The sequence below is a fragment of the Cygnus atratus genome, chromosome 6, assembly GCF_013377495.2.
Source record: "Cygnus atratus isolate AKBS03 ecotype Queensland, Australia chromosome 6, CAtr_DNAZoo_HiC_assembly, whole genome shotgun sequence".
Taxonomy (NCBI): Eukaryota; Metazoa; Chordata; class Aves; order Anseriformes; family Anatidae; genus Cygnus; species Cygnus atratus.
In genome coordinates this window covers 15,053,821-15,069,226 of record NC_066367.1, presented here as the reverse complement: position 1 = coordinate 15,069,226, position 15,406 = coordinate 15,053,821, and the positions used below count along the sequence as shown (strand labels likewise).

At 39.5% G+C, this 15,406-nt stretch overlaps 1 protein-coding gene across 1 annotated transcript in view; it reads left to right on the top strand.

Moving 5' to 3' along the window:
- PPP1R1C (protein phosphatase 1 regulatory inhibitor subunit 1C) overlaps nt 1-15,406 on the top strand; it is a 47,407-nt gene that overhangs the window by 7,936 nt on the left and 24,065 nt on the right.

The window sequence follows — 15,406 nt, the reverse complement described above, 5'->3', positions numbered from 1 at the left end:
ACAATGAAATACATAAAACAAACACTGCATGAGCCCTAATAGGCAACAGAGGAATTCTTGAACTGGAAAGAAAATGTCTATGCTTGATAAAACCCTTCTATCTGCAAGCTGATGTGTGACTTCAGAACTTCAGATGTTCAGTGGCAAACTACATCCCTTTTTTTTTGCCTATTTACGCTGTGCTAGGATGTTGTTTCATTTGGGTTAGTTTGAGTTTACTCTGCAGTTCAGGATCACAGAGTCCCTGGGACAAGCCACAGCATAAGTTCCTCACACATATGGTATGTGAGTGAAAACTCCATGATCTGACCCACGAAAATAAAAATAAATAAATAAAAAAGTTCATGGACTTAAATAAATTAATGAATAAATAAGGACAGGAAACTGTGCTTGAGCTGTTTTTAATGCAGCCCAGAAGCAATAGCTCACACATTCCAAACAGAAGACATGAAACCTTTTTTAATTTAAAAATAAAAAATAAAAATTCCTTAGCATCTTTCAAAGGCAGACAGGATTTTTTCATCATCATCATCACTTGTCAAAGGACCTGTCATGCTGCCTGCAGTAAGGTAAAGACACCACGCTGGAGGACCAGGCTTTGATTTGGCTGGAATGAACTGTGCACTGCTCTGCCTGATCTAGAGGTTATCACAGAGGCACCCGGATGCATTTTTGCTGTTTTTTTTTGAGGTCATGAACATATTAGTTCACAAATATAAACATTCCCACAATTCATGCATTGTGTAAAACACATAGTCTGGAGCAGTGTGAAATACGTACTGCTTCATACAGTGCCCAAGTAAGCTACATGTCTTGAAGATGAAAAAGAGCCAATAGTTTCAGGTCTTGTATTGTTCTGAACTGGTACCTTCAGGTAACTGTCAGACCATTTTAACTCGCCATCTTAGATGTCATATGTTTGATATTATGCCTTCACTCTTCCTTTGACTGTTGTAGACATCTAGCCTAATAAAAATATGTTGTGTCTGTAAGTGTTACAGTAGTTAAAGCAGCCTTCAGATTTCTTTAATTTGCACGGAAGAACCGCTATGGTAAAGAAGTACAATAACTGCAAAGTATTATTGTGCCTCCTCTTTGGATGTACTACGTGGTCCTCAGCTCAGCTCAGGATGAGCCTTTGCTATTTGCAGCTGACAACCTAAACCCCCAGACTACACAGACAACTACAGTCTACTTGGCTGAAATAAGTAAATTCACAGTCAAAACAAGACAAGTTCCTCACATTCAGTGATGTTTCTCTTCCCTCCATGAGAAGGGGAACCATGAGCTGCAATCACGGTCAGAGAAAGCTCTGGGTTGTGGGAGGGACTGGGTATGACTGCTGTCTGGAAATGGAAGGTGGGCATTTACAACCAGAACTCAGATTTTGGACCTAGATGGGAGAAATGGTGCAGCTGAGAGGACATGTCACTCATTCATAGTTTGGGCAAAATTACATTTATCCATTTCTCTCATTCCATCCTTTTATACTCCACAAGTGAATTTACTTCCTCTTCTACTTACCCGTGCAGCTGAGCTCCTAATGTGTGCCATGACACTGCTTGTTGCTGCTGCTTCCTGCCCTCTGTTGGTTTTGCGTTTGACGGGTCAACATCCGTGGAGCTATCTGAAAGTACAGGAGGTATTTTTAGAACTGAACCTTGTACTCTTCATCTGTTTTCCTCATTCCTTATACAAAAGCACCATAGAAACAGCCTTCTTCCACCCCACGAGATTATTTGCAAATCATTTTTAATATATATGGTTTCGTGTTACATATCTCCAGCTCCTTGATTATCCAGTGTCAGGACTGATAAGCTTTTGAACAGTTTACCTCTGTTTTCATCTTAATGCACACTAATGTGACAAAGAGGTGTGCCATGGGGTAGAGAATAGCAGTGTGGAAAGCTAAATAATGTTGTGAGAAAGCCAGTTTGACAGCTTCAAGCTTTATTACGCTCATAAAGCTTAGCACTTTGCTAGAGAAACCCTAACAGATTTGCTCTGTGCCAAATACTTATACACTTCATACAATTTGTTTTGGTGAGAAATGTGAATACATGGTGAGCTTCCGATTTAAAAAAATGAAACATCTAGGCATATGTAGCTACCTATAGTCAAAGTATCTAAGCTATATTTATTTAGTACAGCTATATGAGCAGACAATTACTGGGGCTTGTGACATTTAAATATATATTTTTGATCAAAATAGGTCCAGTTTAGCCTGGAGCAAAACATTCTGTTTGCATTTTGAGTGTTGGGTTATTTGTTTGTTTGTTTTAACAGCAGAAAAAATCGTAGACAATTTGAAATTAAGTCCATTTAAGCACAGTAAGACAAATTGGCTTAAATAAGAATATTAAATTATTATGTTTTAAGATTGTTTAAATTATACTTCAATAATATAATAATACTGATCCTTTTTTTTAACATAAAGTAATAAACTAAAATCCATTAATAAATGTTTCAGCCTTCCTGAGGAGAAGGGAAAAAAAAAAAGAAAAAAAAACCAGCACGGGGTTTGTCTGACCTCTACTATTTAGTACTTAATGCAGCACTCATTCACCATGGTGATGTGTGCAGAATAAATAGATAATGTGGACAGACGAGAGAGAATCCAGCTTTTAGCACTAACCTCATTATGTTCAGAATATTGGGGAGGGGTTGCACTTAAAGCATCAATCAAGATAGCCCCATTTATTGAGCTTCCAGAGAGGAAAAAACAATTAACTCTTTATGTGAAATAATTCAAGTTGAAGTCTCACTTCAACATCCACCAACAGTAGGAATTTAATGAATTTGGACTGAAAGCTAGCAGGAACTCTAACCAAAAAGATGCTATCAGTCAGGGGAGTTTTCACCAACTGCACAAGGCTGGACTGCTGAAATTCAGCGAGTGTACGAGGACCGCAGAGCTTGGCTTTGCTTTCCTTGTGTCTGAGCTGGCTGTGTCATGAGCTGTGGAAATATGATCAGTTGAATCAGCCTAATTCCTTTTTACAGTCATCTAAACAGTTCTAGGATAGAATTATACCACATGTCTGTTGGAAGGAACTGTTTTCCTCTTCCACCCCTCAAAACCCTAATCGTGTGTCTGTATTTAAAGTCATCACTTCTAATATTTTCCTTAAATAGCTTTACTGGGTGATCAAGAGAGTATGATAGCAGCAGAATGAAGTGCAGTTACATGCTCATTTCTTTTGTGTCTTCCTTGGGATACCTAGGACACAGGCATACCACAGAGAGTGAATGTCTTGGCATTTTTTTTTATCTTGTAGAGCCAAACCACACTTACAGAAGTCCATTAGCAGTGCTAAGTACACAAATGTGCATTTTAAAGGCAGTATATTCCGCTTGAGACCATATCCTTCATTCTGACAACATAAGCAGAGAAGAGTCACACACAGCAGTGCATGAGCTTGCTTGGGCCAGATGGAAAGTTCTTATTGAAGTAAAGCAGTGAGCTTTACTGCGTCCTACAGTACTGTTTATCCTGGTACGTAGACATCCCACAGCCTAAATGTTTCAGCACTGAGTCTCTATCACTCAGAAAAGAGAAAGGCTTGTGGTGATAGTATTCCCTTCAAGTCTTTCTGAATTCTCTGCTGTAGCTATTCTCAGACAGTGGTATAAAGCAAAGGTGTGGGTGAACCTTTCCTGCTCTTTTTCTGACCACCACCAATTTGGAATTATATTGAAGAACTAAATGTGTTGGAGGAGGCCAGGGGAACCACGGGGAGGGGGAGAGAGAGAAAATAATATTTTTCGTCAAAAGAATTGTGATCCAGGTGTTTTGATCCAGTTCAACATTAGTTTTTTTACTTTCTGTTTTTTAAATAAGGTAAGTAGACAGCAGAGCTGTAATTGTTTAGAAATGTGCTTTCAGGCTTCCTAAAATGCTGATGCTAGTGGATGACTTAGGCCTTAATGTGTACAGCATATCCTGTAGGAGGGTGTGGAACAATTCATTCCACATGAATCACAATGATGTGCTGCTGATTGTGACAGTGCAGATGAAGACGTGTAACACAAAACACAGGATCCCCTCTGGCCCTGGTATTTAGTGAGGTTACTAGAAATTCTGAAAAATGTCTTTGGAAATTACAGGCTAACTTATTCTGCGTTAACAAATGATTGCCCTGTCATTTCCATCCTGTCTAGCCATGTTCATGGTGAGAATGAGATTATGGAACCTCATTATGTTGACTCTTTGAAAACTTCCAGATAGAAAAACAAAGAATAAATCCACAAAAGTGACATTTGCATCTTCTTTTTGTATAAGGGTCACAAAACCCAAGAAGCACTATTGCTAATAGTTCACTTTATATGCGCATGAACTGACACATGTATGTGAGGGGTTTTATGCATGTGCAATCTAATCATAGGAAAGCAGAGAGTAGTTGGCAAGGACTAGCTTTAAAACATATTTTTACTGAAATCCTTGAGGTATTATTCAGAAAGGAAGGAAACTGCAAAGGCAGCAATAATAATCACTGGCTAAGGAAGAGTTTTATTTGGTATATGTTTTCTTCTCCCCTGGTAAATGTCACTTTCCAGACTGTACAATATACAACCATTCAGCTAGGATATTTTTTCTTGTTTTATGAGCTATAGCAAGCAAAGAAATGTTTGACTTTTTTTTAGTTTTGGCTGTTGATGATGCCTTTTATTTTAGAACTTAGAATGTTCTTGTTGCTCACAGCAGAGAAAGGAACAGCTCGCAGGGGGAGTTACTGCAGAGAAAGGAACAGCTCGCAGGGGGAGTTACTGCAGCTACAACTCCAGTACATAGATTGCCACCGGTGGGTCAGTTCCAAGCCATTTTCCATTGCAATTGATTCCTCTATACAAAGCTATTAGGGAATGCTTTAAACGTATATCAGGGGACCAGCTAGTATTGTATTTCTGGTCATCTTGGATTTTTCTTTATGATCTTTGCCTCAGTTGTATTTAGATTTCAACTTCTTCACTATCTCATTTGAACACAGACTGAACATAAATCAAGCAATCATCTGGGAAGTAACATACTACTGACACTATTCAGTATTACTGGTGAATTCCCAACTTGTTCTCTCAAGGTACTTAGCTTTTTTTACTTCAAAATATTTAATGAACATGTTAAGTCTTTTCACAAATACATTATTAGGAGTGTTAGAGTCAATGGGCAAACTATTTGGGAAGGTTTTGTGAATGTACTTTGGTAATAGTTGGTAAAACATTAGCCATTACTTGCAAATATTTAACAGTTTGGCAGTATGTTTTGTTTGGACATATTCATTTCAGTGGGAAGTTTCTGCTCTTCGCTCCTGTTCCTCCGAGTATTTGCTGGCAGTCACTGAACAGCTCTGGCCCTCTTCAAGCCTCTTAGAAGCAATCTTCATCTTTACTTCCCCCCTTTTTCCTCTATGCATTTCTTTTCTTTCACTGTCGTGTTCTAGGCTGTGCTGTGAGTGTGGAAACTGCCCTTAACCCATGAGCAAAGATGCAATCTTTGTTGACGTATGCTTTTGTGTCAGAATAGTCCTGGTGTCAGTATAACCTTTAAGTAGGTAAGTTCTCCTTCTATACAGACAGTCAAATTTTGAGACAAAGTGTCATGCTTTAGGTCGATTTTCCAGTCCTTGTCCCTTGACTTGTTCTATATCTCTGTGATACTCTGTTTTTCCAAGATCATCTTGCACTTCACTTTGACCCTCCAGCACCTCCTGGGGCACACAGAAATGCTGGCTGTCAGGTTCTCCTCCTACTGTAATGGCGTTCTTCCCCAGAGCCACCAGAGATCATGCCAGAAAATCAGCGTCACCCTAGTTTACATATATTTGCCTCACAAAGAATTTTTCTTATCTACATTTCAGTCCAGAAGAGAGTTGAATCATCCTAAAAGAATGTCCATAAAAGAGAGTTGTGTGCAACTCATCATGTATCTTTTAAGACACACTTTACACACATCTGAGACTTGAATTTACAATCAACATTCAGGCCAACAGGCCAAGGATTTCAAATTCCACATCACCAATCACAGCAGTTTGCTTCAGTTTGCCTCACTTTTATCCAGTTGAATGAATTAAGTTGGATCTCACAGATGGAGTGACTATTAATGTGACTGTCATTATTTATATGTGTATTATATATTTTTATATATTGTTATCTATATTATGCATATGTGTAACAATTCAGACTAAGAAGTCAGCCAACAGATGGCTGAAGTTCTTTCCTAGTTGACGTAATGCTAGAAATAGTTCACTAAATGACAGTCATTTGTCTGTGTTGTTGTTGCTTGGTTAGTTGGTTGGTTGGTTGGTTCCTTGGTTTTAGATTTTTTGTTGTTGTTGTTATTTGGTTGGTTGTTTATTTGTTTACCATACTCATGCTATATATCTTGGATAAAATTGTGGCTTTGAAGTCAATGGCAAAACTTCCTGTTGCTTATGGCCTAGTAAAGTCGGTAGTAAAATGATTTTCTGTTTTTCGCTTTTCTCATAAACTCTGGTTCGTTTTGCTGATGCAGACCTTAGATTTGCCACAGTATTTACACTGAGCAGCACTGAACTTGTTTTGAACTTCTGAGCTGGAATTGTTTTGTCTAGAGCAGTATTCACTTCCCCTAACCGTTCTGTAAACTAAACCAGGCACTGAAGTACCACTTGTTCCAGAGGGTCAGAGCGTAATTGGCAGTGCAGTGTGTGCACAGATGACAAATTACAAAGACTTGGGATTAAACTTAACTTTGTTGTGCTGGAAATGGGAAAATGTATTTTGCTTTTAACTAAATGATATTATTCTGGAAGGAGTTAATTTACTGCGGCTTGGAAGCCAGGTATAGGCCAACCCTGACCTGGTACTTCTGGTCACAGTGACACCTCGTGGTCTTGCAGGAGATGTCTCCCAGCTGTAATGCCATGAATTACTAGCTGAAGGCTGCAAATTATATGGAAAGTTTATCTCAGAGAAATTCCCCCAAACCCTGTAAGATGTTTACGTTGGGACCAAAAAAAAATATATTATCAGAGATACTGAAAGAAAAAAAAATAAAAGACTGACTTCCTTTCTTCTGATTCCACTCTTGTTCTCCTTCTTCCACTCTTGCCCCTCGTTCTTTGAGAGCTATCTCTGTTGACTTCACCAAAGAGAAGTCTGTGGTACATAGATACACTTCAAGATAGTGATACACTTCAAGAAAGCAGCTCCAAGCCTAGCACTGATCTAAGGTCAAGTCAATAATTCAGTCAGTCATCAGTTATTCAAAGAGAAAATTTATTTTAAATGTTTTTCTCATTGCTTAATTTCTTTCTCTGGGAAGAACTGCCAAGTCTGTAACCATCCCCATACAACTGACGAGGGACTTCTTGTCGGGAAGGTCTGTCCCAGCATTCCTGCTCACCAACCCTCTCACAGAGCAGGGCTACAGAAAAGGGCCTCGCAGGTGTGGGGTTGCAGGACTTTTGCTATGAGAAAAAGAAATTTTAGCATGGAAGATTTTTTTCATGACAGGTTTTTCCACAAAGGCTGCTTTGTGTTCTAGTAAAATCATGACTGGGCTAGTAAGTAAAATAGTAAATGGTACTAGTAAAACTAGCAAACAAACGACCAACAACAAACCACCACCAACAACAAAAACCACTCAAATATTACAAGGGGACTTTACCATTCTGTCAAATTAGTTCAGTTTGCCTTTAAAAAAGCTCCTGATTATGGTGCATATTTTGCCCATAACCTTAAAAATTGTTAAAAGGGTCTAGCTGTGTAAAAAATACTCACCAAAGTGCATAAGTGCTGCTCAGCTCACATCCTGCCTATGCAGAGCAGCAAAGCACAGCAGATGCAGACATGCTCTTGCTTACACCCATCTGTCTGTGTGCATGACTACTAGATGCATTACAAGAGGATCTCCATTAGCAAAATGGTGATGATTAGGAATGTGATGGTGTTTTGCTTAATGTATGATCAGAGTATTGAAGAAGGCAGAAAGAAAAACTCAGTCATTATTGATAAGAAATAAGTCATTATTAATAAGACAGGAGAAAATAAAGAACTTAAAATATCTTCCAATGTATATTTTGAGATGCTATATTCATTTTTGGGACTTAAATATTTATTTATTTAAGAGGTTTGGAATCTCTTAGGGAGGGAGAACAGAAAGTTGAAAACATAAAGCTTAGGAAAAGGATGATTTTTTGATGCTTGTAATAACAATTCATGAGTGCCCTGTGGTAAGGCTGCAGACCTGATTCATCACTGTTATATTATAGTTTAATGCCAGTGAAACTAGACTGATTTACATAGCTGGGTGTGAAACTAGAATAACAAGCTCGTGAAGCAGGCACCACCATACAATTCCTTTTTGAGATTCGTGTGATGTGAACAAATGCATTTAGATTCACATTTGATATTTGTAATGTCTCCAGTTTCTTCCAAACCAGATTACAGTATCAGAATGTATGTTTTAAAGAAATTTTGATCTGTGTATATTATGAAAGGGTTTTATTTCACATTCTTACAGCTGTGCAGTTGTAAGTGGGCCCTTGGGTACTGCCTGTGTGGTGTGCAGTGATGCAGACACTGCTTAGACCAGATGCTGTTGCGTTGGTAGGAGAAGTATGATCATTCTTTTCATTTAGAAGTTGTCTTTGAGGACCGTCAGGAAGTATTTGGTCTAACTAAGATGACGGCTGTCCATACTCAGTACTAGTAATGGCTACTTCAATACTGAAGGTGGGAAATAGCTTTGTGAATATAAATGGGCTAATTTACCTGGAAAGAAAAGATAGAATGTCCAAACAAACTGATTCATCAGGCCTATGGCATTTTAGCTAATTCTGAAAGGCTGGTTACAGTCAGAAGCTCATTGGAAAAAACTTCTAGATGAACTAGAGCAATGTTGAGCCAGCTTAGTGTAGATGGCATGACCAACTACACTTGGGCTGAAATAGCATGTAAATGCTGAGTTAGTAATAAATTCCTTGCAGAGCCATTTCCCACTGGTATAAGAATATGTGATCTGGATGTAAAGAAAGCCCAGGTGAATCCAAGCCTTTTGTTTAGGTGCAGGACATGGAACAGCCAGGTGGTGGAAGAGCACACAGGTCTGCTCTTCGCAGACACTGGGGTCCTTTCCCGTCCAGCCAAGCACATCGCTATGCAGCACCCCATGTCCAGCTGCCCAGCCCTTCCTAACAGCTTCAAGATTGACTCTCCCTGTGCTGCTCTTCCAACAGAACAACCAATTCAACTCTCTGATGCTGTAAGCAGGAGTATATCAAAATAAATCCAGAGAAAGTCACCATCTAGGAAGAGAATTCTGCAGAACGGGAGTCTCTTTTTTTAGAAAATGAAACAATAAAATCAGTAAAATTGCCACACTGTGGTTTCATATGAAGTTTTTTTGTTGTTGCAACTTTTCACGTTTATTTTTTATAACTGACTTTATTTTTTCCAAGTAGCAATTAAGGGCATGGTAGTGCAAAGTGCTGCAGCCCTGTGGGAGTTCCCTGTCCTACAAGGGGGTTGCCCATGAGCAGAAGACCATGGCTGCCTCCTTGTTCTGTCCCACATGCACATTTCCTCTCTGACCCATTCCCTTTGGTTCCATCAGTTCAATCTTTCTCTGTCCCCTCAACCAGGACAACCTTGCCACACTGTGCCAATACTTGGTGTGCAGAAGCCATCTACCGCACAGTCACCTCAGCTAGGGTGGCAGGTAGGTGCTGTCAGGGTAGCACGGGATCTTCCACAGGATACGTGCCTTAACCGCAGGTGCCTTACATGTTAAGCATCCTAATGCTTTTGTTTCTAGCAAACTCCTCTCTTTCCTGTTTTTATTAATATTTCCAATACAAATCTTGCTATTAGTGTTCCCTAAAGGAGCAGGCAGTAATTTAGATGCCGATTAGTGTGTGAAATGCAGCAGAACAGTAATGAATGTACTCTCCTGTCAGCGTTTGACTGAGGAGGCAGAAGACCCTCTAGCTACATTTACTGCAGCAGCTGCAATACTGGAGTTTAATGAGGTGCTTTTGCAATGTGAAAATTTTCAGAAACATATACTCATGCCAGGAGGGCCTACCAGGATATTTTTTTGTAATTAAATGTAATTACATCCATACCCATAATCAAGTTCTCATTGATAGATACAGGCAAATAGAAACCAACAAGCAAAAGTCAAACAATTAACTACATGAGGGTTTTTTGTTGTTGTTGTTTTGTTTTTTTAATGTTTGCCTTATTGTACTTTTTCCATTTCCTAGCTCAGTGGTTTAGTAAAAAGCTATGAAGTTCTAGCTAATCCAGCAATGTGTGGTTAGCGTTCTGCCAAAAGCAAAGTATGAAATATTTTTTGATCTTATTTTGTCTTCTAGAAGAAAGAAAATGTAGTTTTTATAGCAGAAAAAATCACAAAGTAATATTACACCAGTCAATTTCTAAATCAGATTTCAGTGAGCTTATTTTGCAAATACAAATGCAAATACAAACTGTGGTCATCAAACACCAGTGAGGCAAGCTGGTAGATTAATAATAATAATTTTAAAAATCCTTATTTTACTGATGGAGAAACTGAAATGTGAAATGACAGAAAACAAAATGTTCAGAAAATTTCAGGTTCACCTGCCACTAAGTGGCAAGAGAATGAAGAATTGTTTGAAAAATAATGCAATTCTTTTTCTGGTTCCTGAAATTGTTTGTGCCATTTGAATGCAAGTTTTTGAAACAGGTGATCTGCCCTGTTGCAAAACTAGCACACAGCAGGGCTGGGAGCAGGCTTCTGCTGCCCACTGCCCGAACACCAACCCCCTGCACCTGGAGCCAAGAGCCACCCTCCTTTTCATCTCAGGAGATGGCTAAGTGGAGCTGGAGCCAGGAAAATGAGTTTCCATTTTCTGCCTACAAAACTGTATGTTTTCATACATATAATCAATCATCACATACATCATCAATCATACTCATAAGAAGTCAGCAGTTGGTTCATTTCTTTCACATTTTTCAAGAGACAAAGCTTTGCTGACAGGCGTGGTAGTGTTTCGCCATGGAGACACTTCACAAAAACTCACGAAATTGGCAGAATTGTTTCATAGCTGTAGCATCATCTGATTTCTGTCTCCATAGCTTGGTGTGTCCTGCACTAAAGTCTGCATGCAAAAGGCTGTGTCCATAGCTCTGCTCATTTACTTTGCTCTTTCCAGTGGTACCATTGACAAAGTGCAGGGGCAGGACTGTAAGCAGGCTCCAGACCAATGGTGACATCATGTCCTTAAACTCTTTCTTCAGGATCATTTCACTGAGATTCAGACCATTCTTGTTTAACTTTTTAACTTACATCTATTATAGGCACATGACTCGTGCATTATTTCCACTATCTGAGCAATTAAAGAATTATTGTAGTTATTATTTTAAGGGCAAATTTAGATACTCTGACCAAAAAAAAAAAATGTCCAAAACCCTACCAACCACCTATGATTTTATCTGAAACTCCACATCTTTGTTTTCCCAAGGAGAATTCCAAACTCTCTACACAACACTTTCTCCAAAAACTACACCAGCCTTTTACTGAGTTTCTCTTGTGTAAAAGCCAGCCTCTCTGACCTGGTCTGTTCCTCCAGTTCCTGACTGAAACCCTACAGAAGAGGCTTTTATTTGTTCTTGCCAAGAGGAAAGAAAGCAGGGTACTTAGCTGGATGAGATGAGCTGTTGCTGGGTGACTCCACTGCAGAGTCCATGAGTGATATCAGAGCCCACATATTTTAAAACACATCACCTCTTGCCCTGCATGACTGCTGCAGGTGCATTAACATTACCCAGTGGGAGAAGAGAGGCAGATGAATTTTGATCTTGAAAACAACCATCAGGCTTCCCTCAGCATGTCCTTGCTGTTTCCACAGCAATGTAGATTCAGCAGAAGAGTGATGAGCTGCATTAGGCAGTTGTCATTCTGCCCATAGCCAGCTTCCGTATGCTGTGATCCTGTCTGACCTCAGATAACACCACCTTATTTCTGACCTCATGTAAGGACACCCTTGGAGTAGCTCAGCTTATTCTGTCAGCTTGTTTGGGTGGCTGTGCTAATAAATGTTCAAAAGAGCTAAGCTAACATGAGCATGTGGGAGACAAATCCCCACTTTCCAGTAACTTGGGTACATACAAATCTGTTCTCAGTTCTCATATGATTTCTAACATACCACTTGAAAACAAAAACGTAAAAGCTGTCAAGAAATGACTTGAGTATTAGATTGTAGTTAGCTAATTAGGGCAGCTGAGAATAAGTCAAACTGGAAAAATGCCATATATTCAGATCTGGAGTATAACAGAGCAGTATTGTGTTCTGTGAGCAATGTTATGTTCTGTGAGAAGAAAATGGAGCATCATTAAACAGTCTCCCTGGCCGCAGAAAGAGAACCTGTAGGGAGAATTTATCTAAACAAGAGTTTAATTTCATATAAGACAGAGGTATACCTGATCAATTGAATTCTTCATGTGTAATTGCCTAGTTATAAACAAGACAAGGAAATTACTTGTTCTGTATAAATATGTGGTGGTTTTTTGTGAGTAGAAGTGTGCACAGTAGTCAATGGGAACTGAAGGACACTGAGAAACAAGGGATTTCATTCTCCCTTGTGAATCATGTCTGTTTAGTTTCAGATCATTTCCTCACCGCTCTCAAGAGGAATTTATGTTCAAAGAGTTTAGTAAAGAAATTCAGTTTCTAATTGTACAATGGATTTGACAGGGGTGTAAGGGTGGGAAATGTCTTGTTTGATTCCTGTTACATGGATACGTCTCAGTTACAACAGCTGACAGATCATGTTCTTTCTTACCTTGTACTATCCATTCCCGTCACAAATTTTGCTGTCTCTGAGATTTCTTCTCATGCCAGAACTAACCTGTTGTAGTGAGAGCATCAGTGTGGACCTGTGTGTCTCTGGTGGACACGCTCTTATTAAGAACCTGCTTTCATGACATTATTTAAACTGCTTTCAAAGCAATATAATTTAGACTGGAAAAACACTATTTCTATCCAAGGAAGAGTGTTCACACAAGTATAATTGCAACCCTTCAGTTAGACCAGTATAGCTCAATATATATTTCTTGGTCGAGCTCCAGTGCACACTGCCCTCCTGCTCTGCTCTCTGTCATCTCTAAATTTCTCCTCTAGCTTCTGCTACAACCCACTGCCCATGTCTCTCATCACTACCTCAGCTGCACACACAGAAGAAGCACTGCCCTCTTCTTGCTCTATCTCCCTTGTTTTACATCTTTTCCTTCTCTCCTATGTGCAGAATTTTTCCGTATTTTCTATTCCCTGCCTTGGTCTATGGCATACAGTGATCTCAGCTTCCCTTGTTCCTATTTCTCGTCACCTCTCCTTAAAGATCTATGCTCTCCATTGACACTTTTTTATCAAAATAAGCATGCAATGCTTTTTCTGTCCTCAAAACGAATGTCTACCAAGATGTACCATTGACCAAAACATACCTGAACCATCTCTGTCTTTCCTTTTATCTCACAACTCATGTAAAACACTTCACACTTTCTGCTTCAGGTTTGTCTCCTCTGGTCCTTCAGGTTCATTTCTGATATCTCTTTATTGGATTTGAAAAACTGTTTGTTTTTGTGTTTTTGTAAGTCGTTCTTGAATTTCCACAGTGTTTGATGCTGTTTATTGGCATTCCTTGCCCTGCGGATATAAATGATTTGTAACTCCATACAGGACCAGTTCTTGTTCACAAAATTACCCTCATATAAAGGCTGCTGGATGAAAGGAAAGGCTGGAAACTTTCCAGTTCTGGTAGGTTTAATGTCACCCCACTAAGAGGAACACTAAACGTGCAAGTCCAAAGGGAGAAATGCAAATCCTTAGAAACAAGACCTGAAATCTGACAAAGCTGCTGACAGCAGCTTTCCTTCCTTGTGCAAGTCTCAGCCTGAGTTTACCAAAAATTCTTTGAATTTGGACAAGCTTAGAGTTTCAAGAAGGAATGGGACATGACTTACTTTTCATTGTTCCTTGCTCTAAGTTCGTCATTTATTCAATTTTCAGCCTCTGAACTAAACCCAGGATTCTGAGCTTAAAAAAAAAAAAAATCGAATGTTGAGTCATTGAAGTCTGTGTCTCTCTGTTATACTATCAATATGAAAGATTATGAACACTTAAATGATCACTCATTTAGCCAGCTTATCTTCGTGCTCCAAAGAGCTTTAAGAGGATACTAGGTACTGCAATAGTTATTTACAGGTAGGGAAGTCAAGGAAGAAATTAGTCATCTACCCAAGGTCATGCAAATGTCAATGGCAGGAACTGGCCTCCTGATTGTCTTGTCTAATTCCGTATCTTTGGGACCACACTGGAGTAATCAGCTCTGTTTTGAACCACATATTTTAACCTGGAGTGTAAGTCATTTGGATGTCTCTAATATAATGGTAAATCCATACTTTGAGTAAACCCACTAAGTCATTTAATATTTGCAAGATGCATGGACAACATGAGGACAACAGGAAATGCAGACAGTCTGCCCGGACTGGCTCGCCTCACACACAGCACACCGCAAGCAGCAGACGCATAGAGACTAAGCTGGATGAAGTGATGTTACACAGACCTAGTTCTTCTTTCAGATCTGCTACACCTCAGTAGAAACTGCACAGTGGTATCTGCATGTGGAAAAATTTGTAAGGCGTGGTGGCACAATTAGACATTGATGTCTGTTTTTAAGAGACACTTAAATTTTAGAGCTCCAAACTATTGTGCATCAAAGATCCCATGTGATCTTTGTCAAATATTTGGGAAATCATCATCAGAAGAAACACTTTTTGACCATTAACCATATAAAGACAACACTAGAAAAATAATTTAATCTGATGCACAAACTGATTTAGTGCTATGGTTAGGAAGATCCTTGGCTCCTCTGCTTCACCCAATTTCATTTAGTTGTTCAGCTAGGTTTTCAGAGGTGCTTTTTTCATTAGAAATCTCTAGCATTCACTGTTTCTTCCATGCCTATGCTCAAGAGCAAACTAAGGCAACAAAAGCAAGCAGTACCAGGAAATATTCCACAGCCATTTCCAACACTACACCAGTGGTTTTTTAAGATGAAAGACTAGACTTAGTTATGCTTTGGTTTGCTGGTTTTGCATGTTACTCTTGAGTGTCATTGCTAGTGCATTAACAGCTGAATGGAGGTGGAGTTCTTGTTGAGGATTACTGCAACCTACCAGGCGTTGGTAAGCCTGCTTTTCTGGAGAAATGGGAGAGTGCAGGGTCTGGGCAGAGCAGCCCTGAGTCCCCACGGCCACTCAAGCATGGAGCCCTGCTGCCAGCCCAGCCAAAGGGCCAGGTGCTGACCACACACCACCACTTGTCAGTTCACAGTCAAAACACGAGTGAAGGGCTTTAGACACAGTGCTCATGTCTAAATGCTAA